We start from the raw sequence: 23459 nt of genomic DNA, 5'->3' as shown, positions 1-23459 counted from the left end.
CTTCCCCGAAAATCTTGGAGCTGTTAGCGATGAGCACGGTGAGCGTTTTCATCAGCAAATTTCTACTATGGAAAAGAGGTACCAAGGCAAGTGGAGTTCCAATATGCTGGCTGACTACTGTTGGACCAAGAAGAGAGACGTTCCAGATGCAAAATATGCCCGAAAATCACTATCTACCACTTGCTAGATAAGTCAGAATGAGTAGTTATAATGTTGAGTTAGATAGCTAGTTACAGATTTTTTTTAGAATATTATAAAAATTCAAATGAATATCACAAAAAACTCCTGCCCGATGGGGAAAAACTGAAATTATATTTGAATTCAGCACGAAATATTCTTCTAGAAAATGTTATTTTACTTCTTGTGAAAGAAAAAAAAGTTAATTTTTGTCGACTAGTATTTCATTTGATACATAGTTTATAATAACTACTTTTTACTCAATGTTCCACCATGTTTTAATATAATCTTATACCTAATTAGTTTTCAATCTATTTTTTGTTTTTGCTAAAAAAAAAAAAAAAAAAAAAGAAAGAGGCAACAATGCCACAAAAATCTTCCACTGCATGACAGTATTTTGATTGTAGTCCTAGGAAAAAGTCTGCCAAGTATAACATTTGCAGTAGAGTATATTGTACAGGCAGAGGTACTTCAAATTTATGGAACCATTTAAAAAGGGCACATAAGGACAACATTCAAAATTTAAATATGCAGGATGACAACAATAACGTTGGTTTAGGCAGCGCTTCATGGAGCCCATTTCTTTCTATCTTCCTTCTTACTTAGCTGCAGCATTTAACATTTACCTCGCATGTTAATTTATGGTTGGATTAGATTATTTATTAGCCATTAGTATTACAAATTATTTTATCAGTTTTATTTCATCTGTCGTATATAACAACACAAGGTTAAATACGCCATTCATATAAGATAACTCCGAAAATAGCTGTAATCACGCACATAAAATTTGCAACCACCATTTTGCAATGAAGCGAAGCACTTTTTTTTCGCCAATTGGCAAAGCGAAAGCTCTTTACTACAACACTTTTAAAATACGCTCAGTTTCACTTTCAAAGTATGTTCTAAAATCGACTCAATCTATCAAAATTTTAAATCTATCGCCACAAATTTGTACTCTGTACTGTACTTGGATCAACCGAGTAATGACATCACGGTATCTGCTCCGAACCGAACAGCTCTGTCCCCAGCCCTAGTCACGGCATTGGCAAATATTTATATTCAGAAAGGACTTTTGTGTGAACTGATAAAAGAGCAGCCATTTTATGAAGACTTCACGGATAAGTTTACTGCTCTCAAGAACTGGAGGATTGATTTAATATACAAGAAATAGATGAGTCTTGCATGTTCAATTTTTATGGAAGGGTATTTCTGAACTCTATTATCATGCTATACTAACCTCATTTAGCCCTTCACCTACTTATTAGGGTAGGAATAAAGGATCATGTATGATTTCCTCAAAGACTCAACAAGAACTCAAAACATTAGGGCATTTTAGTGACAGAGAAAATGAGAAAATATGAGAGAAAATAGAAAGATTAAAAAATGCACAGGCATAGAACTTAGGAAAAATCTAAGTGTCATCATATGCTTGAATATATTGAGCATATTTTCAAATATGATTCCACTATTGCCATATCCATGAAAAAAAAAAAAAAAAAAAATACGAGTCTTGAAAGAGATGGACTGAACAGTTAATCCAACAAATCAGATAATTTGTACCATAAAATATTTTCATAAATAAAGTGCATTTAATACACACAGTTTCGTAATTTCCTCCATGGTGCTGTGTTTAACATGCTAGACAGTGGATCAGAAGTTCACTAATTTAAGTCTGGATGTCAATGATAGATTTTTAAGGGCTAAGGAAATTCCTTGTGATGGCTGTCTGTGGAAAGCTAGGAATAGTACAGGTCTCATGTTGTGGATTTACATACTTTATACACTTTGTCCTCTTTTATTAAATTGCGCACAGTTGTAACCCCAATTCCGTATTCTGATGCGAAACGACTTATGGTTTTCCTTTCCTCAACCCCCTCATTTATTTGCATTCTTTTTTTTTTTTTTTGATACTTATCAAACAAGTTTTCTTTTGACACTCGTGGAAGACATTTTGCATAGAAGTTACATAGTATAGCCACTGGAACAGTAGAACAAAGATTGAATGATGCACAGGTTTGCTATAAATTGTGCGATAGTTCTTGGTATCATTTCTTTGAAAGCAGGTAGAGACTATTTTACAAGTTGGCAAAACACCCACAAATAACTGTTGCTATTGGCAGCAATAGTGTGTAAGAGTAAAGCAACCCTGGGTATAAGCTTGAAACAGTAGAACCAAAAATATGTACTAGTATGGTCGTCAAATTACCTGTAATTCATTTTTTTTTTCCAGTGCGTTTATTAGCTGTTTTGTTCATAATTACGATTACAAATTGTTTCGTGTTGTAAATATTTCAAAGGTATAGTCAAGTTCAGCAGGTGTTATTTTTTATAAATAAGCTAATATTCTGTTCGGCTCAACTGTAGAATATGTCCGTTGATATGTCCCCCTATGCTTTAACATATGAAGGAGTGCCACATCCTTCTTGATAAAAGAAAGAATGTGGAAATGAAGTGTTCAGTCCATGTCACAACCATAACACTTTTAATAAATATACAGTGAAATGTATATTGATATAATAATCTGCTAATACTTCTATTACCTCCACATCCACTCTAAACTGTTTATGTATGACCGAAACCGATAGCAGCAATTGAATATTTGGAGATTGGCGGTATTTTGCAGAGGATTATGGGGCATAGAAGGTATAGTTTGATGTCAAATCCATTGCACCGATTTCAAGCATATTTGTTTAGAATGCTCCTTCCTCTCTTTTTTATCTTCTGTGATGTTATGTGAGGTTTTATGTCCTCACAACGAGATGGCACTTTTTGTATGGTTTTGTATGCAATCCCGCTAGATGGCGGTTTCCATATTGTTTAATGGGCATACCTGCCAAGTGGCATATTTGTGCTTGCTCCACCGGGTCCGAGATTAACTATCCTAAGTTTAGTTTTGAGACGAGCGATTTGATTCGCAGATTTAAATGTTAACGTATTTTTCTTGCTTTCGCTGCCGAGTTTGCTGATTGAGAGAGAGTTGACGACGGCATGTGGTGTTGGAGAGTTCACGACAGGACACGGAGTTGGAGAGTCGATCACAGGACGTGCAGTTAGAGAGTGGCATTGGAATAGTGAACTTCGAGTCTGGAGATATCTATGCATGGGAACGGGCTGTGTGTCCGCTCAGACTGGAGTTCGTGCATTGCTGAGTACACGAAGGTACTTGTATTCGTGAATACCAGAGTCGTCAGGTGGCTACGTACTGGAACGGATTAGTGTGTCCGGTTAGAGTGGAATCTTTTGGAGTGAACCACTACACTGGAAAGAAGGCAGCAGTCTTTGTGATTGGGAATCACATTTTCTACGGGGTGGTGCACGCTGATGGTGTACTGACTACGCAGCGTCGGGGATACCTGAGTCGCGTTAAGGGGACCAGATACCTCAAAGTATTTTAAATTTTTCAAAAAAATTTTTTTTGCTGTTTTGTGTTCAATGATACTTTAAGTTTAATATTCCTAAATATCAGCGTTCAACTATTCCGGCAAGTGCCCTTTTTAAATAGTTTTGTAATTGTATGCACGTCAAACATCGGTTACGCCCCCTTTTCTTCGCATGCTGTGACTTTGTTCTGAAGCTATTATCTCTGATATTTGTCATGCTATATTTCTGAAAGAACCCACTAACTGGAGAGAAAACTTTGCTCGTTTTGTTGACTGCACTGTTTGAAGCTTAGCAACAGCAGTTGTTTACTATTATTCATAAGCATTATAAGTTTTCCTCGTGGTGTGCTCTTTACTTGTGTAAATATGAGGGCTAAACCGTTTGGAAAAAGAAAATCTCGTGGAAATAAGTATGTAAACAAGAGTAATAGTAAGAAAAACAAATCCAGTAATTCTAATAGCAATAATAATGTGTTAAATGTTGACCTTAGTGGTGATGTGATTAGGCCTACACAAATATGTGATTCAAATTCAGTTTTATCTACATCCTCTACATCAAGTACTAATAACTTCAGAAGTTCAACCAGCAAGAAACTGTCTTCTTCAAGGAAACTCTTCAATGAATTCTCTGATACTATTTCAGATAATGACGGTGAGAGGTTGAGTACAGGTTACCAGTTTGTGGACATTGAATTATTGGCACAAGCAGTAAGGTCATTTGTACAGTGTAAATATTGTTTGAGTGTAAATTGTGTATCTGTATATGTGAATTCAAAAAACAGGAAAGGATTGGCAAGCAAGTTGACACTTGTGTGTGAAAAATGTGAGGAAAATCATTCATTTTTTACTTCAAAACAATGTGACAAGGGTTTTGAAATTAATCTTAGATTTGTGTACGGTATGCGCTGCATCGGTAAAGGTAGGGCAGCAGGTAAGACACTGTGTTCAGTGCTAAACACTCCAGCTCCACTAGTGCTATATAATAAAGTAAATAGTGTTTTGTTAGAGTCTCTTGAAAAGGTAGCAGAACAGTGCATGCAAGACGCAGCAATAGAAGCTGTAAATGACAACGAAATTGCTGTTGCATTGGATGGAACTTGGCAAAAGCGTGGCCATAGTTCTCTTCATGGTGTAGTGACAGCTACTAGTGTAGACACTGGTAAGGTTTTGGATGTAGAGTGTCTTTCAAAGTATTGTAAAAGAAGAGGAAAATGTGAAGATAATTGTGAAGTGAACTATGCAGGGTCCAGTGGTGAAATGGAAGCAGATGGTGCAGTTAGAATATTTGAGAGGTCTGTCGAGAGTAGGGGAGTAAAATATATCCAATACTTAGGAGATGGAGATAGCAAGGGATTCAAGTGTAGTGGCAGCAAAACCATATGGGGAAAGCACTAATATCACAAAATTAGAGTGTGTGGGACACGTTCATAAGAGGATGGGGTCTCGACTTAGGCGACTGGTACAAGAATGGAAGGGGAAGAAATTAGGAGATGGGAAAGGAATTGGTGGTACTAAAAGACTCACAAGCAGTGAAATAGACAAGCTACAAGACTATTACGGTAAAGCCATAAGGGAAAATACAGGTAATCTGGAGAATATGAGAAAGGCAGTGTGGGCTAGCTTTTTTCATAAAATTTCTACTGACACTACACCTGTTCATGGATTGTGTCCTCATAATTCATGGTGCAAATACAACAGTTCTGACAGAATAAATTACAAGCACCATGGTCTCCCTGAAGTCATAATGGATTTAGTGAAACCTATTTATAGAGATCTAGCACAATCAGATCTAAAAAAGTGCCTCCATGGACGTACTCAAAACCCAAATGAATCGTTCAACAATCTCATCTGGACCAGAGTACCCAAGAATGTGTTTGTGGGCAATAGCACACTAAAACTAGGTGTTCTGGAAGCAGTGCTGTCCTTCAATTTGGGTAATACTGGGAGAGCAAAAGTTCTACAGCAGCTGGGAATTGATCCAGGTTTCTACACCATGAGACACATTGAGACGTTGGATGCCATACGACTGAAAGATGCAGAAAGACAAGCTGAAGAGATGACCAAGGAGGCAAGGAAGAAGAGGAGAAGTGAAAAAAGGAAAAGGGAAGACCAGGAAGACCCTGCATATGATGCTGGGAAGTTCTAGGTATGACAGAAGAAAGTTTTTTATACAGAAAGTTTAAACCTATTTTTCTCCCATTTCACATTTTTCAAACTTTGAGTACACTCAGTGTGAAAACTATTCCAGATAGAAACTTAATTTTTTTACCAGATGTTGCCATAGTCATGTCCTTTGCATTAAATGTAAAATTATGTGAATTGAAAAAAAAATTTTGTCAGAAAAAAAAATTATTAAATAAAATTATGTTAAATTTTGGACAGTTAGGAAAAAAATCAGGGAGAAAGTATCATGACAGTCAAATCAACTTAAATGATTTAATGGAGAGATAAAGCATTGAACAACAATCTGTAAAAGTTTCAGGTCTGTATCTTTAATGGTTTAAGAGCTGAGTGTACCACAATATTGAAAATTTAACATTGCCAAGATAGGAGGTATCCGGTCCCCTTCCATGGAACGTCACGCACATTAGTTACGAGTTATTTATGGATCGTCGGCGGCGCAGAGATATGTGCCGGCCATGGGACGCTGGGCACGTTGGAATCATGCTGCCGAGTTGTGGACTGCTACTCAGGCTTGAGTGGTATATTTCAGGTTTTGTGATAGTGCTTATGACATGGAGGTATGTACTCAGTTTTATGGTCGACGTGAAAGTACGACTACTCCCGTTAGTGCGGAAAGACATGTGTGTCTGGATGATAAGTACGTATTTACCGGAAGTACCTGTTGGACTCTTATGGCGGAGTTATGTAGAAGAAGAATGGACGTCTTCCCTAGTTGTAGTGTTTGCTAGATTCTTGTCAAGACTCATTAGTCATCTCCTCACTCATTTTAGTGTAGTAATATCTATCATAGTTTTATCATTGTTAGTTTTAGTATTTCATTTAGTATAATAAATTATCATTTAGTTGTTAATGATTTATTATTTATTATTTGCTCGCTCCTATGTAACGAGACAACTCGGAGGTGCTTCGATAGAAGCACGATCCACGGATTTCAGGGAATTGGGAACCTAACAGATTAGTGAGTCTCTAGGTTTAACCATTAGAGAGAGAAAGTATGTTTTAAGACGCTACAGTGCATTTTAAGGGAGAGAGAAATGTTTTAACACACTAGACTTCTTAGGGGTAAAGGCTTGTAAAACACACTGCAGAAGAAGTACGTACTAATGTAAGGTGCTGTGGATAGAGTACTATGTTTTTTTTTTCTGCAGCAAAAAAAAAAAAAAAAAAGATAAAAAGTCAGAGATAATCTGCCGATCGGTTAATAGAGTGATGGTTAATCGGGGCTCTATTGTACTAAATGTATATTTCAATGACAGTGACAATTTTTGTAACATGATTTGAGACTGTAAGTAACTGAATAGTGCATACATTGCATTATCTATGTCGAAAATTACTGAAATATTGACAGAAAGATTTAACACAGCAAAGAGCCTAACACACTCAACATTTCGATGTAATATCATGGCAGTCATAGCGGCAAAAACTCACAGATGGACCAATACCTGCATTTTGCAAGAAGTAACAGGCAATGAAGAACAGAAAATAATTTTCTTTCTGATATTGTTTCATTGCAACTGGACTGTTGAACCTGGAGATAACTTGAGGAGCAAACTTTCAAAACGTGACATGTCCATTTCCAGAAAATGCTACAAATTTGTCTCTCTGTAATAACTCTCTGTAATAAACGAAGTTTTTACTATAGTGAAATTTTACATGAATCTGAAGCAAAAAAATTATCTTCAATATTTCACTGCAGAAAATATACTATGTTCATTGCAGAGATGTAAGTTTTTGGCAACCAAAGTGTATTTTCTGAAAATGGACATCTCAAGCTTTGAAAGTTTACTCCTCACTTAGTAAATCCATTATTATTTTGTTAGCTTTCCTTTTAACTGTCTACACATGATTGACAAGATATTAAATATCTAAACCAGCAATTCCCAATATCTAGTCTGCAGGCCAAAGTATTACAGGTTTAGTCTGGCCCACAGAATGAACATTACTGAACATGAAAAGAATGTAATCAGTCAGATGATATACTTATACGAAATGCGGTTGTTACCAAAAATACGAAGTTAAGTGGACATAATTCGATATTTTTCCAAATACATTTTACCAGAGCAATTTTGGTTGATAATTCTACAACAGTGGTGAAGTAACATCAATGTTCTCAATTTTTTTATACAAATCAAGATAATTACTATGATTACGATAAATAACATTTTTGAGGAAATGAATCGAATGTCGTCTGAGATAAACAAAGACAGATTACAATTTGAAACATACGTAATTCAGGGCTCAGATGAATTTAAAAGTATTTAATGGCATTACTGTTTTTGGACAAAATATCATATGTCAATTTTTTAAATTGCAAGAAACTTGCACCACCTCCTACACCCTCAACTAGATAAAATCTCCAGTAAACATCATACTCAATTAAGATGTTCAATTACTTAAATATGAAGAGTCCACTGCAAGAATGATGGATGTCACTTTCTTGTCGAAAATGAACCAAGACTGTCAATGCATAGCTTAAGACATATAGAATGTACATACAGAGTTATATGGCATTAACACTGATAGTCATTGTCCAGTAATGATCGGAAAATCACTGTTAAGCTTTGAGCGCTAAGTATTTCAAACTTTCAATTGCTTCTCCTGCAAAATGTATTCCAAATGACATCCATCATTCTTGCAGTGGACTCTTCATATGAAATAGATGTAAAAATTTTCACTAACAAAGTTATTATAAAATGAAAGTCACTACAGACTAAGGATGCTTTGTGCTGAGAGGTCGTGGTCTATTGATGATGTTGCATCCAGACATTTCATCTACAGCTGCAGTAGACATCTTCAGTGTTAATAAATATTAGGCATCACGAAAAATACTGTATGTTCATTACTGGAACTGGCTACCCTACCTCATTATCTCCTGACCTAGTTGCCTCATAAGTGATGCCGTATTGGTGTTACTTATGAGGTTCAAACTTGTCTTCGGACAGTTGACTAAAAAAAAAAAACTACAATTACCCCAAAATATAAATAATGCTCTCTCAAGCATTTCAGCATTAAATTATTAGTTCGTCCTCTGGCCAGCATCAAAACACTACAAATTGTATACTGACTCTTAAAGAAAAGTTAACTGGTAACCGCTGACCTACTGTCTTCCTCTGACAAGTTTAGCGCTGGGACCTGAGGTAGTCTTGCCATCGGTCCGGGGGGGGTGCAGGTAGATTCTTTTGTTGCTACAGCCGAGCCGAGCAGAGTGGGAAGTATTAATCGTCCAAAAATATGCAGTCTTCAGTTTGTAGTAGTGTGTGAATGTGTGCATGTGTTAGGTATTCTATATACGAGTGAAATGGTGAATAAAAAAGGTAGAACAATTCACAGCGAAGCGCGTAATATAATCGCGAGTGTAATTAAGATGTGTGACCAGGAAAAGAGACTGAATACTGTGAATACTCCCGACCCGTGCAACAGAACGAGCTGCCGCTTATACAGGCGTATCTGTGGCAACTATTATAAATATAAGAAAAGAATTCAAAATTAAGAACGCATCAGGCTCTCAATCACTAATAAAATCACCAGGGGAACACCGTCCGAGAACAAAAGAAAGAAACTTGGAAATTGATGATTTTGATTTGTGTGTCATTCGTAAAACTGTGCACGAGTTCTATACTGTTAATGAGATAGTGCCTACATGCAGAAAATTATTACCGAAAATTAACTTTCCGTGAGGGATTGAGGCACTTAGAAGGATTTTGCACAAAATTGGTTTTAAGTGGAGGAAGTGCAACGCCAAGCGTAAAATATTAGTAGAAAGACCGGACATCATATTTTGACGCGCTAGATATTTAAGAACAATGGTAGATTTTCGGCACGAAGGGAGATCTATTTTCTATTTAGATGAAAGCTGGGTGGACAGTTATCTCACTTTTCAGAAATGTTGGCAGGGCCCTGAAGTAACTGGCATATGTACAGCTGGAAATGCTGCTAACCGTCTGATTATAATTATGGTTCATGTGGGATCAAGATCTGGCTTTTTAAATAATGCCTTGCTGGTGTATAAAGCCAGATCATGGCCAGATGAACAGTGGAAATTTTGAAAAATGGGTTCGCGAAAATTTACTTATGTCGCTCCCGCCTAACTATGTTGTCGTCCTCGATAATGCACCATATCATAATGTTCAAGTGGATAAACCTCCAACTAAAAATACTGTAAAGTCAGATATGGTGTCATGGTTGCAACGTAAGTATGCGGAAGGACCAATTGTATGAGTTGGTAGTAATAAATAAGCCGAGGGACAAGATTTTCAAAATCAACGAACTTCTGAAATCTCATGGGCATAAAACTCTTCGATTACCTCCATATAATTGTGATCTTAGCCCTATTGAGTTGGCATGGACTAGGGTAAAGAGATATGTGCGTGAGAATAACGTATTGTGGGACATGTCATTATCGAGAGTCAAGGAGTTAGCTTGGCTGAGAATCGAATCGGTGACTGCAGACAACTGGGAAGGCTACTGCAATCACGTCGAGAGTTTAGAGAATCGTTATTGGGATCGTGATAGACTTGTGTCTGATCTGGTCGATTCCATAATAATCGAGAATCCGAACGGCGACGAAAATTTCTCATGTGATGAAAATTCTAGCAATTCTGAAGATGATCATCATTCCTACAGTAACTCTGGAGAGGATTCCTCGGACTCAGAACTTGCTCGACCTCTTTAAGGTAAGCCTATCAACATTAATAATATCATAATTACGTTTCGGAATCAGCAGCAGTATTAAATATTTCATATACATATTGTCTACCTAGGCCTATATGATTTTGTTATTAATATATTAAATATATTGTTGCAATTTTTGGTCAAACATCTCCCTGATGTTAGCTATGTTAATATTATATGAATTACGCATATTAAATATTTGACCGTTACAAGTCATTTTTAAGGAAACAGGTTGTGGAAAAGTTTTTGGTTTTATTCTATTGGAATTTTAGAATATGTGTGATTGGTATCGTGAAAAACAGATTCCTATCATGTCATGCGAAAATCATTTGTTGGTGACATCTTAAAATACAAAATCAAGTAGTTATACTTCTCAAGTGAGTTCAGCAGTACAGTATATTTAAATTGATTACTTTACAAATTTAATTCAATTCTACTAATCACTAAATTTTATAGTATGATTCTTCTTTTCATTCATATTATTGTAGTTGTATTATGATTTTTCTTTTTATTTATTTTATTGTATTTGTATTTCTGGTGATGTAATGGCTTTAACTTCACCAGAACAAATAAATAAATAAATAAAATTTTCTAAAATACTTTCCTTCTCTGAACACGTAAGTACGAATGGTTGTATCTCTATCTCACCAAAAATACGTCAGAAAACTAATAGGCATACTACTCTCGTAAATTGGGCGAATGTTTTCAGTATGACTGTACTTCCTTCCAGACTACCGTCGTCACTGTTCCCTCCCACTCTAGTACCGCACTAGACTAGTCGGAACCGCATTCCTCTCAGCACTAAACTCCTCAGAGGATGACAGTACATGATAAGAAATTATTAAAAGAACAAAAATGATTTTCAATTCTAATACAGTCAGGTACATTTCCATCTTCACTTAGTGAAGATTGGACACAACCAAATCTATATGATACATTTGATTTATATTGAAATAAATGTGATTCCTAGACACATATAATTCATGCTGACAAACTACAAAAACAAAAAATTTCTATAGAGGGTTGCTACATACTGTTAGTGCCAAGTTTCGCAGCTGCATGACGCACTAGAAAATCCGTACCTCTACAATGCACGAAATGGGACCTGAAAATAAACAGAAGAAAAACGAATATTCTAATTTGTAAAAACAGGAGTATGAGTAAAATAAAGAAATGCTCTTTGAACAATAACTCGAGAAAAAATGGGAATATAAGGGTACAGTGCATCAGTTATTCATAGATTTCAAAAAGGCATATGACTCGGTTAAGATATAAGTTTTATATGATATTCTTATTGAATTTGGTATTCCCAAGAAACTAGTTCGAGTAATTAAAATGTGTCTCAGTGAAACGTACAGCAGAGTCCGTATAGGTCACTTTCTGTCAGATGCGTTTCCAATTCACTGCGGGCTAAAACAGGGTGATGCATTATCACCTTTACTTTTTAACTTTGCTCTAGAGTATGGCATTAGGAAAGTCCAGGATAAGAGAAAGGGTTTGGAATTGAATGGATTACATCAGCTGCTTGTCTATGCAGATGACGTGAATATGTTAGGAGAAAATCCACAAACAATTAGGGAAAACACGGGAATTTTACTTGAAGCAAGTAAAGAGATAGGTTTGGAAGTAATTCCCGAAAAGACAATGTGATTATGTCTCGTGACGAGAATATTGTACGAAATGGAAATATCAAAATTGGAAATTTATCCTTTGAAGAGGTGGAAAAATTCAAATACCTGGGAGCAACAGTAACAAATATAAATGATACTCGGGAGGTAATTAAACACAGCATAAATATGGGAAATGCCTGTTATTATTCGGTTGAGAAGCTTTTATCATCCAGTCTGCTGTCAAAAAATCTGGAAGTTAGAATTTATAAAACAGTTATATTACCGGTTGTTCTTTATGGTTGTGAAACTTGCACTCTCATTTTGAGAGAGGAACATAGGTTAAGGGTGTTTGAGAATAAGGTGCTTAGGAAAATATTTGGGGCTAAGAGGGATGAAGTTACAGACTGCATGCATTGTATTCTTCACCAGACATAATTAGGAGAAAATCCAGACACTTCAGATGGGCAGGGCATGTAGCATGTATGGGCGAATCCAGAAATGCATATAGTGTTAGTTGGGAGGCTGGAGGGGAAAAAAGACCTTTGGGGAGGCCGAGACGTAGATGGGAGGATAATATTAAAATGGATTTGAGGGAGGTGGGATATGATGATAGAGACTGGATTGGTCTTGCTCAGGATAGGGACCAATGGTGGGCTTATGTGAGGGCGGCAATGAACCTCCAGATTCCTTAAAAGCCAGTAAGTAACTCGATTGACTGAATTTCTAAATTTACGTATCTAGGTGTAATACTGGACAGAAGGGTAATTGGATGAAGCAGAATGAAACTGCATTACAGCGATAGACAAGTGCTTGAATAAATGACAGATTATTGAGATTAAAAAACCTGTTCAATACATAATCCGAACGTCAATCATCCAATATGTCAAATATCCGAACTCATATTTTCTCTGATTATTCTTTTTTTTTAACTAGATACAGTACACACGTTACAGTACGTCTTTATTTTCCTCTGTAACATATTGAGAAATATCCCAGTTGACATGATTAACAGTGATGAGATATTAACGAAATACTGTACTGTACACTGTATTACAAGCCTCTTATCAGAAATTCCTTGTGCACATTTTGTATGTCAATCATCTCACTTCAGTGACCTTTGACAAATTATCTACCGACCGTAAATGCTTAAGAACTCTCTCACTCGGGATGCTTATTGCTTGCAGAAATAACCCAACTCTTTTCACTGCCTTTTATTGCACGGAATCTAATGGTACATTGACAAGCAGTAGCCTTATGTTACTGAATAAACACAAACAGTTTCATTTTCAGTTTGAAGAAGTTTGTTCAAGTGGTGGGTTGTCTTGTTTTCTGTGCTAAAGTGATTGGATTATGTTTTTCGATCATCCTGTACACTACGAGGCATGTATCTTCTAATACACAACGAAAATGTAATGTGTTATAGGCATCCAACAAAGAAAACTCAGTGCGCAGAAATCAGCGGGAGTGACTGTCCCGCGCAGATGACGTATGCTCCTGTTCTTAGCATGCTCTCAAGCCTACTGCTGGGGAGTAAGAGGGGTATAGCATGCGCGCCGCAAGGAGTCCGAGCTGAGTTTTGCTTATAAGATACCTATAACTATAGATACAAAATCACTTCAGCAACAAAAAAATCAGCGATTTCTTCAAGCAATAACTTACAAGCTGTATTGTGTAATTGTTATCATCAGAGACAGAACGTTTAGGCATTATGAATCATTAAAATAGGCAGGCAAAAAGGCATTATAAAAAGCTAAAATAGGCAGGCAAAAAGGCATTATAAATAGCTAAAATACGCAATAAAAGGCAATTACAAAAATCTTGCACTAGACCTACAACCTTGCACTTTCCACAAAGGGATTTCAGCAGCAAGAAAAGCTTTACGTAAGTCGAACGCAAATTGAGATTTTCGACTCGATGTTGCAATTACTGTTGGAAGCGAAGAAATCTTCTTCCCAGTAGCCTTGGAAAATGCAGTTTTGTGTTTGATTGTACTGATACGTTGCGATATGTAGAGATGGGAACGATATATCAGTTTTTACAAAATACCGATATTTTTGTTTCGATATAGCGATATCGAAATTTTGATTTAATATATCGTATAATATATCGGTTTTCTCATGACTTTATCGATTTTTTTCTGGAATTATCATTATCAACAACAACAAAATCCACCCTAGACAACTCCGTTAATTCCCGAGAGATGGCGCTACTAAAGGTGGACAGTTACATAATTGTGCAACCTCACTCAATACCTTGTTCTAATTGGCTGGACTGGAATTCGAATTCATACTGTTTAATATGCAGCACCAAATTAAAAATGCAGCGTGTGCGAACAAGAGACAGACGGGAGGTTTATCTACTACTGTTTTAATATTGTTATTAATGTTCTCCAAGGCAGGAGCAACTCCCACCCTGAAAGGAAACCGTCTGCCCTCAAAATGAGTATCAAAACTTTTATTTTTATACTCTGAAATGCAAAGAGAAACAAGGATTTAATACCGATGTGACATTTGTTTACGTCTATAACTTCTATGCACAACCTATGTAGTGCTGACATTCTGTTTTCTTATATCTTTTAGTGCATAAAAATTCTATCCCTATAATCATACCATTGTTGGTTCGAAAGTTGGAGTGAAACAATAACTTGCAATGGGAACTTACTATAGAAGGATTATATCAAATCAACTTGTAACATTATAAATACGGTTTACTTACATTTAAAAATAATTACGTTGTTAGGCAGAAATAAGCATTATATCTGTGTCCTGGATTGAATCCAGTGGCGATTTCTCTTAAGGAGCACAGGAGCAGTGCACCACCTCTTCAAATAACACATGTTTTTAAATTTATATCAATGAGCTGCAGTAGACTATGTGAGCGACATAATTCTTTATTATAATACGGTACTATGTAAAAATAACGCTGCAAGTGTACTGTTCTTGTTGACGCCTGGGACTTAGGTTTACCACTCCACACTTGCGGCACACTGTTCCATTCGAGCATGCGCAGTAGTAGAGTTTCACTGGCAGGCTTTGGAGCATGGTAGGGAGCCAGTACAGTGTGCGTAAGAGGGGTTAGGAGCACTTTCAGATGTGTTCTGCAGTCGCTGTTTGGCCCGTGCTATCATAAATATTGCAATGAATAGTGTGCAAAATCTTTTAAATATGTAATTTTCTGTAAGAACTTTACACGAAAAGATAAAAATAAGGAAGATGGATAGACGTACACAGGAATTAAAATTATAAGTGACGAAGAACAGTAATAGAGAATTGACAAGAAAATTCAACATTCGAACTTACGAAAAATACAATATGTGGCTGCACTATAAAAGACGCTGTATTTTGTTTTCCTTGCCTATTGTTCGGCGGCGAACATTCATTGACAAAAACAGGTAGGCTACGTGTTATGAATTGTATTTATTTTTCTGTTTGAATGTAGGACTGTGCGTAGTAACTAAATAATTTTGATTATCGTTCTGTAGGTATGATTGATTTGAAGCACATGAATGAAAGAAATAAAAACACGATTCTTCAGCTGCACACTCAACAATAATGTTAAATTAGCAGTGTTGGGTCAAACAAACATACAGACACAATTGGATTGTTGCACTTCACAATGATAAAGTTACCAAGAACAGATATGTACGTGCGGTTTTGTTGCCTTTAAGAGGTCACGATGGCGGAAACTCATCTTTAAACACTAGTATTTTTCTGGCCTCATCAATTTTACGAGTAGTTCTGAATTAGACGCACTCTTAAGGAACATTTGGAAAGAGCAACAGTGTTTAAGAGCACATCAAACACTATACAGAACGAAGTCCTTCAAGCCATTTTGATGTATGCCATGATGAGATTTCAAAGAAATAAAGAAAGCTGCTGACTTTTAGCAGTTAAGGCTGAGGAGACGACACACGTATTGAACGCTTGTGAACGTGTGAACTGTGTCATAAAACGCAATATAGGGAAAACAATATTATTTACGGTATGCTGCAATAGAAATTGAACACTTTACTTTGCTATTACTGGACCACACAGGAAACTGACTAACTGCAATTTCTTGACTAACAAAATTATGTAAATCTATATCTTTATAACATATATTAGTAGTTATGTCGTGGTTAGTACCTGTAATAATAATAATAATAATAATAATAATAATAATAATAATAATAATAATAATAATAATAATAATATGATAATCATAATCATAATAAATATTTGTGCACCACCAGGATTATTTATCACCACACGCCACTGATTGAATCCTATATAACATTAGAATAATTGAATCATGTTCCAATATCAAATACTGAACCATGTAGAGTTCACTTAACTCTTTCCCACTATATCATTTAAGCTCCCTTGCCTCCACCATAATTTTTATTTAGGTTAGTACCTACATCATGTGGTATTGAAAATGTATTGTTTATTGTTACAATTTTACATTTATGCTCTTGACTATTATGATGTTAATTTCAGTGGTAAAAAAGAATATTAAAAATTTAAATAATTTTATTGTAATACAGTAAATGTACGCCTGAAAATGCAATTTGCTTGCGGAATAGCGGAATATCGATAATTGTTTGATACATCGATATATTTGCTGCGATATATATCGTTTATCAAAATTAGATTTGCAATATATTGCAATATCGATATATCAGTATTTAATTTATTTCACCCATCACTAGCGATATGAAATATTTAGCTAGCTACAACAATGTCGCAATGAAAACTGAAAGAAAAATAACCGTTAAAAATAACGTTAGACCCGCACTCATTGTTGCCTTATCAAACACAAGCGATAATTAAAATGCTTACTGTTATACATTTTTGCACGGCAGCACTCATTGTTGCAAAGAGAATATGAACTGACTGGAAGACAATAATACACATTCTGTGAAGTCACTTTCATTGTAGCGGTTACTTACTTACTTACTTACAAATGGCTTTTAAGGAACCCGAAGGTTCATTGCCGCCCTCACATAAGCCCGCCAGCGGTCCCTATCCTGTGCAAGATTAATCCAGTCTCTATCATCATACCCCACCTCCCTCAAATCCATTTTAATATTATCCTCCCATCTACGTCTCGGCCTCCCTAAAGGTCTTTTTCCCTCCGGTCTCCCAACTAACACTCTATATGCATTTCTGGATTCGCCCATACGTGCTACATGCCCTGCCCATCTCAAACGTCTGGATTTCAAGTTCCTAATTATGTCAGGTGAAGAATACAATGCGTGCAGTTCTGTGTTGTGTAACTTTCTCCATTCTCCTGTAACTTCATCCCGCTTAGCCCCAAATATTTTCCTAAGCACCTTATTCTCAAACACCCTTAACCTATGTTCCTCTCTCAGAGTGAGAGTCCAAGTTTCACAGCCATATAGAACAACCGGTAATATAACTGTTTTATAAATTCTAACTTTCAGATTTTTGGACAGCAGACTGGATGATAAGAGCTTCTCAACCGAATAATAACAGGCATTTCCCATATTTATTCTGCGTTTAATTTCCTCCCGAGTGTCCTTACTGTAGGAATTCGTAACAAGCTGTTTTTTACGGTGATGGGTTGTTAGCCCTTCGCCCAACCCCCAAGCTGGAGGACCACCCCTTATCGGCTGTCCACGACTGCTTATTCAATATATTCGCAGCTACCCTCCATATCTGGAGGCCGTCTCCTCTATCCGCAACCTGAGGACGCGCCATGCCGTGGTGCCGCCATTGTAGCGGTTATAGAAATAAATTAAAATATACCTTTAGGCAATTTTAACAATAAATTAATAAATGATAGATAAATAATCAAATAAAGGCAAAAAAAAAAAGCATTTATTTTGTAAATTAGGCATTTATATTAAGAAAGGCAGAAAAGGGCAACATAAAACTGTGACGTTTCAATCACAAAGGTATAATTCGTACAGATTTACTTACAAAATGAAGATAGATTTAACACATTTAAAAAGGCATTCTGCCAAAGTTCTGGTCTCTGGTTATTATTATTATGTATAGTACATATTTTGTATGTGCAGTGCAGTATTTTAACGGTATATTATCATAAAGAAACTTTATATTTTTTATGTACTCTGCCATTTTTATGTTCCGTTATCCGAACAATTACATATCCGAACTGTACCTGGTCCCAATTAGTTCGGATAATGGACGTCCCACTGTATATAGAACGACTGTAGGATCAAACATATTATACAATGTAGAAATTTGTGGTAATGAACTCGGTGACAAGTTAGACCTAAATTTCGTAATAAATATCTCGGAATTCCGTGGAACACTTCTAACCTAGCTGCGAGATTCTAAAAGGGGGTAGATACTTGTATGTGCGGTACTAATAAGGGAAATAAAATTCTAAGGTCATATTATGGCTAGGGGGAACAGAAACATTAAAAAAGAGTGTTTGCAATTTCTTCATGACGAGAATTCCAAATTCAATTGGCTATTAGATTTAGAGAATGAGGTGAGATTAGGTCTGCAATGGGTATGGGATGAAAATGAGGTAATGCTTTTAAGTGTAATCTGTAAGATCACAAAAGAAACATGTTAACGAAATTACGAGACAATAGCTATAGCAAAATTTAAAGGGATTAAGATTCTGAAATAATTTTATTGTAAAGACCTAAAGGCATCATGGTAACAGAAAGAATATGTAAGAAATAAACAATAAAGAAGTGAGAGTGGGCTTAACTTGGAAGTTAGGGTGATGGAAATTGAGAAACAGGAGGGGTAACATAGAGAAGGATATCTGCCCTCTTTGAGGTATGGAAGATGTCTTTCTTATAATATTAGCATGATAAGAAACAGACAATATAATAAAAAGAGTGAATAGACAAAAACCTTGTAAATATGTTGTTTTCTAATGCCGGGCATTTGACAATAAAGTCATTTGACCTCTTGCACTCCAATATTTTTCAAAGATATTATCATGGTCAGTCACTAAAGCACAGACTTTGAGGTGTTCGGAATCCATTTCTTGGTTTGAGTTGCACAATGGGCAGTTAGGGGACTGATATATTCCAATTCTATGCAGGTGTTTGGCCAAACAATCATGGCCTGTTGCCAATCTAAATGCAGCTACACACGATTTTCGTGGTAAATCGGGAATTAACTATGGATTATGATGCAGAGGTCCATTTTTTCCCTTGAGATTGCGTTAACAAATTTTGTTTGTTGAAGTCTAAGTACCGGTATGTAGATTTAATAAATATTTTCAAAGAGTAAAACGTAGATTTAGTAACAGGTCTGTAAGTAGCAGTGCTGCCCTTCTTTGCTAAAGCACCCACATTCTCGTTTCCCAGGATTCCACAATGGGATGGTATCCATTGGAATACAATTCTTTTATTGAGTGATATTAATTGAGAGAGCATTTTAGTTATATCTGCTGTTTGAGATGAAGGTGTATGTTTAGAGTGTGTTTAAAATAGTCCCCCAATCGGATCTCCGGGCGGGGACTACTTTAATGGTACAGAATCAACTAAACATCTACAATGGAATGCTGGTGGTATAACATCAGCTAAGAAAACCTTGTAAATATTGATGGATATACATATACCCTATAAAAAAATATGTAATACAGTTAATACAAGAGAGTAAAAAAAATTAGGTAAATTCTTACTGATAGTAAAGATGAAATGAGAATACAGGATTTTGAACTAGTAATTTATTAGATCTGATTTTGTTGTGTTTTTTTCCTGTTAGAGAATACAGTGTGATTTATGAGTATTTATGTACAAGAGAGGGGTTTGTTTAAATATTATTTGAATGAATGTGTTATGTTTAAGAAGTTTTCTTAATAGATTAGTTTTCCTGATATTACCAACGCGAGTTTTCTGTAGTAGCTGTGCATGAGAATGTCATAGAGCAATATATACAGAGCGTATTTAGACCTGATCATTATTTGTCAATAAATGCAATATTGACTGAAGTAACGAATTCATTCTATAAAGAAATAGAACACTGTCTAGTAGCATTAAGTGACTAATGTCTTCATTATAAATAAAACACAAAGAATGTCATACCTAATTCTCCTTGAAAACCATCCCTGTAACACACACCCAGAGCAAGAGGCCACGATGAGAGCTGCAGTAGATCCAGTATGAGGAAGTTTCTGCAATATTATTTTATTTATTTTGTTTGCTTATTTTATTTAATATTTAATATATTTTGTTGGGGTGATTGGAAGAATTAATTAACTCTTTTTGTTTAATATACATTTATTTATGAATATTTGATCCAATTTTGTTGATTATAAGATTAAATTACCTTAGGGATAACAGCGTAATCTTTTTTGAGAGTTCTTACTGAAAAATGGGTTTGCGACCTCGATGTTGGATTAAGATTTAATCAACAATTTTATGTTCATTATAGTTTCTAGTTTATATTAACGACTTAATCTCAACCATAAATATATTTTATCTCAGATAATATTATATGTAGATTATATAAGTGTGATTATCTCAAACAAAACAAATAATCACTTTATAAGCACTTCTAATTAATAGAGTTAACACTAATGAATGATTTATTTAATGCAAATGAACTAGCAGTTAATGTTGATAAAACCAGTGTAATCAAATTTAGTACACGTAATACTCAAGTTTTCTACAATTTTAGATTAAATGAAACTGATCTCAAAGAATCTACAAGCACAGACTTTCTTGTAATTAGTGAGATAATCACTAGAACTGGAAAACACACACAGAAAATATTACTCCTAAATTGATCTCTGCTTATTATGCATTAAGATCCTTATCTTCTATTGGTGACCTGAACACAGCTTTGTATGATGGACAATGGTACGTTCATTCTATAATGAAATACGGCCTATGCATTAATAAGCATGATGATACACATTCCACCAACCAGACAAATCTGCTTTTTTAAGATAATTGTTGTATACTGTATACTGATATTTTCCCCAAAGTGAGGTAACCGTATACCGGTACTGATATTTTCCCGTTGGACGGAGATTACTGTTCTTGTGGGTGCAACTGTTCTATAGGATTGCCAATCCCGGGAAAATCGCATTAAGCAGAACGTAGATCCGCCAACCCCTCAATTCAAATCCAATTTACAGAAAAAGTGGTAACATTCTCGGGCACTCGCGCCCAAATACCTGTAACAAAACAGACCTAACCACATAGCGTGACTGCGTGGCATATGCGAATGCAAATCTAATTATCCGACCTAACGATAATTTGTAGGCCTATAGCCTACTTCAACACAATTTTAGTTGCCAGTCCAAGTCTCTTTTCAACGTCTTAAGTTATGGTACTAAATACTACACGTACTATCACATAATACTTACGTTTTGCATTTTCTTGAATCACATTTGCCGCCGATGCAACAGCCAACGCAGTGGTCTTTCCATGTTATTTATTTCAGCGCATCATATTTCATCAATACTCCACTCCTCATTAGAAAGTTACGTTGGTTGCAATAATACATTTTGAAGTTGTGTTGGTTGTTTGACGATGCATCCTGTAACAAAGTATTTTTAATTTAATCACACAGTAACATTTTCATGATTTGCGATGTATTACTTCATGTAACATGTTTGCCTACTAATTTATGTGTTAGGAATGTAACTTATCTCTCAGAATACAACATTGCATCTCACTAACACATTACCTTATCTAAATAATCAAGCTACCTCTTTCAAGAACTAAATTCAGTTACCGGGAACAATTTGAACATTATGCACATTTCAGAGTTTGGTGCATCTCTATCCGTACTTATAAGCCTACACTGTTTCCTAGTCCGTATAATGGTCAACTTTCGTTCCTAAAAATCCTTGAAAATTACATATGCACACAGTAATGCAAATACAATACAGAACAAACCACTCATAAAACTAAACAGAAAGAAGCTGCTTGACGACAACACATGTTTAGGCCCACATGCGGTAATGCGACTTTGCGACACGCTCCTCGCAATGCCGAATGAGGGCGGAAAGAGACGAATGCTATATCTGGTATGCTGAATGACAGCCGACAGCCATAGGAGAGGAATCGGGCAACACTGCTCCTCGGAATGTCGTGCATATTATGTATTTTAAATTAAATTAAATTTATCTTTAAATGCCCGTATTGGATAAACTCCAGAACATGGATTGCACCCTTCCCCTCTACCCCCACCGCACCTACCATGCAACTAGCTACTTTCCGTGCATTTTTTTAAAGCAAGACGTGAAGCGCTGCAGCAAGACCGTTCTTACATTTGCTTCACCGTCGCTGCAGCAGCGCTGTAGCAAGCGTGCAGCAAATCAAAACTTCGCTTTACGAGTTTTGCTGCACGATCCATCATGGCGGAATGCATGTTTTGGTCTTTTGCAATGTTTATTATTGTTAAAATCGTCTAGTAATAATAATTCTATGTCATTATCATGGAAGTCGAAACTATTTAACATGTTCGGTTCTTTTAAGGTTAAATGTATTACTGCAGTAATAGAAGCCACTATTAATTGTCCACCATTTTGCAATCAGTTGACCTACTTACGTTTTTTTTTTCGACCCTCATTTTGCTGCAGCAAAGCCTAGATCATATATAATAGTATATATGATCTAGGAGCAAAGGCATGAAGCGCTTTAAAAAAACGCAGTTTCCTTGCAGACTCCTCCCTCTCTCGCGTTCTCACGCTTCATCTCGCTCCATTCGAGACACGCGCCACCTCGAAACATCATAGCGGCCACTGGCGATCTCCGTGAACACCGCGATGAGGAAAAAGCGGGGGTGTCGGGGCTGCAAGCACCGATGATGACCCGAGTGTAGCACATGATGGAAAAAAGCGGGATGTCGGGGCTAGAAGCCCTGACGAGGGGTGTCGGGCACTGATAAGTGCCTTTTCGAAAACATGATGATGCGCATTTGACAAATGCAGACTCTGCTCTTTTCTGATTATTTGTAGGCACTGAAAAGTACCTTTCGGTAAGATACCGATTCTCGTTAGCATGAGAATTATTAGCAAGTCTCCTCGCTTGGTCCTGCCTGCTCGGGGGATGAATTAACCTCGTCGCAAGTTGCTGCTGGGTACACCGTAGCAATGTCGCTGAGATATGCATGGAAACGCTCTTCAGTCGACTTATTGTGGAACCTCCACTTTCTATACACGTACTCAGCTAGGTACGAACACGTCATCTTTTTATTCCTATTGCTGCTAGGCATACTTCCCTTAACACTGTAACCTTCGTCACTCAAAGATTCGTATGCCTTCCAACAATCAGAATAAATTGTTGTTCCTAGAAGAACATTTTCCTTCAACACTCCCAACAGAGTATCTCGAGTCCTGTCCTCCACTGTGGTAAGAAAGCATTCCTTGGTTTCGCGGTCGATGCCCCCAAACACCCACTGGCCCTCGACGCGCTTACCTCGGTTGTACTTTCTTTTCCCGAACTTAGATTCGTCGATCTCGACGACGTGTCCGGGCCCTCCTATCT

The 23459-nt window shown here is 36.4% G+C and overlaps 1 long non-coding RNA gene across 1 annotated transcript; it reads right to left on the bottom strand.

Moving 5' to 3' along the window:
• Positions 1 to 6965: 6965 nt before the first annotated feature.
• Positions 6966 to 22036, bottom strand: LOC138692876 (uncharacterized). The gene is made up of 5 exons (XR_011330154.1): positions 21655 to 22036; positions 21332 to 21504; positions 20043 to 20131; positions 11447 to 11517; positions 6966 to 8687 (listed from the first exon to the last, which is right to left on the bottom strand). It is a non-coding gene; the product is annotated as an uncharacterized lncRNA (long non-coding RNA).
• Between the last annotated feature and the right edge of the window lie 1423 nt (positions 22037 to 23459).

The sequence above is a fragment of the Periplaneta americana genome, chromosome 2 (genome assembly GCF_040183065.1).
Source record: "Periplaneta americana isolate PAMFEO1 chromosome 2, P.americana_PAMFEO1_priV1, whole genome shotgun sequence".
NCBI classification, from domain to species: Eukaryota; Metazoa; Arthropoda; class Insecta; order Blattodea; family Blattidae; genus Periplaneta; species Periplaneta americana.
This window is presented reverse-complemented; position numbering and strand designations above follow the sequence as displayed.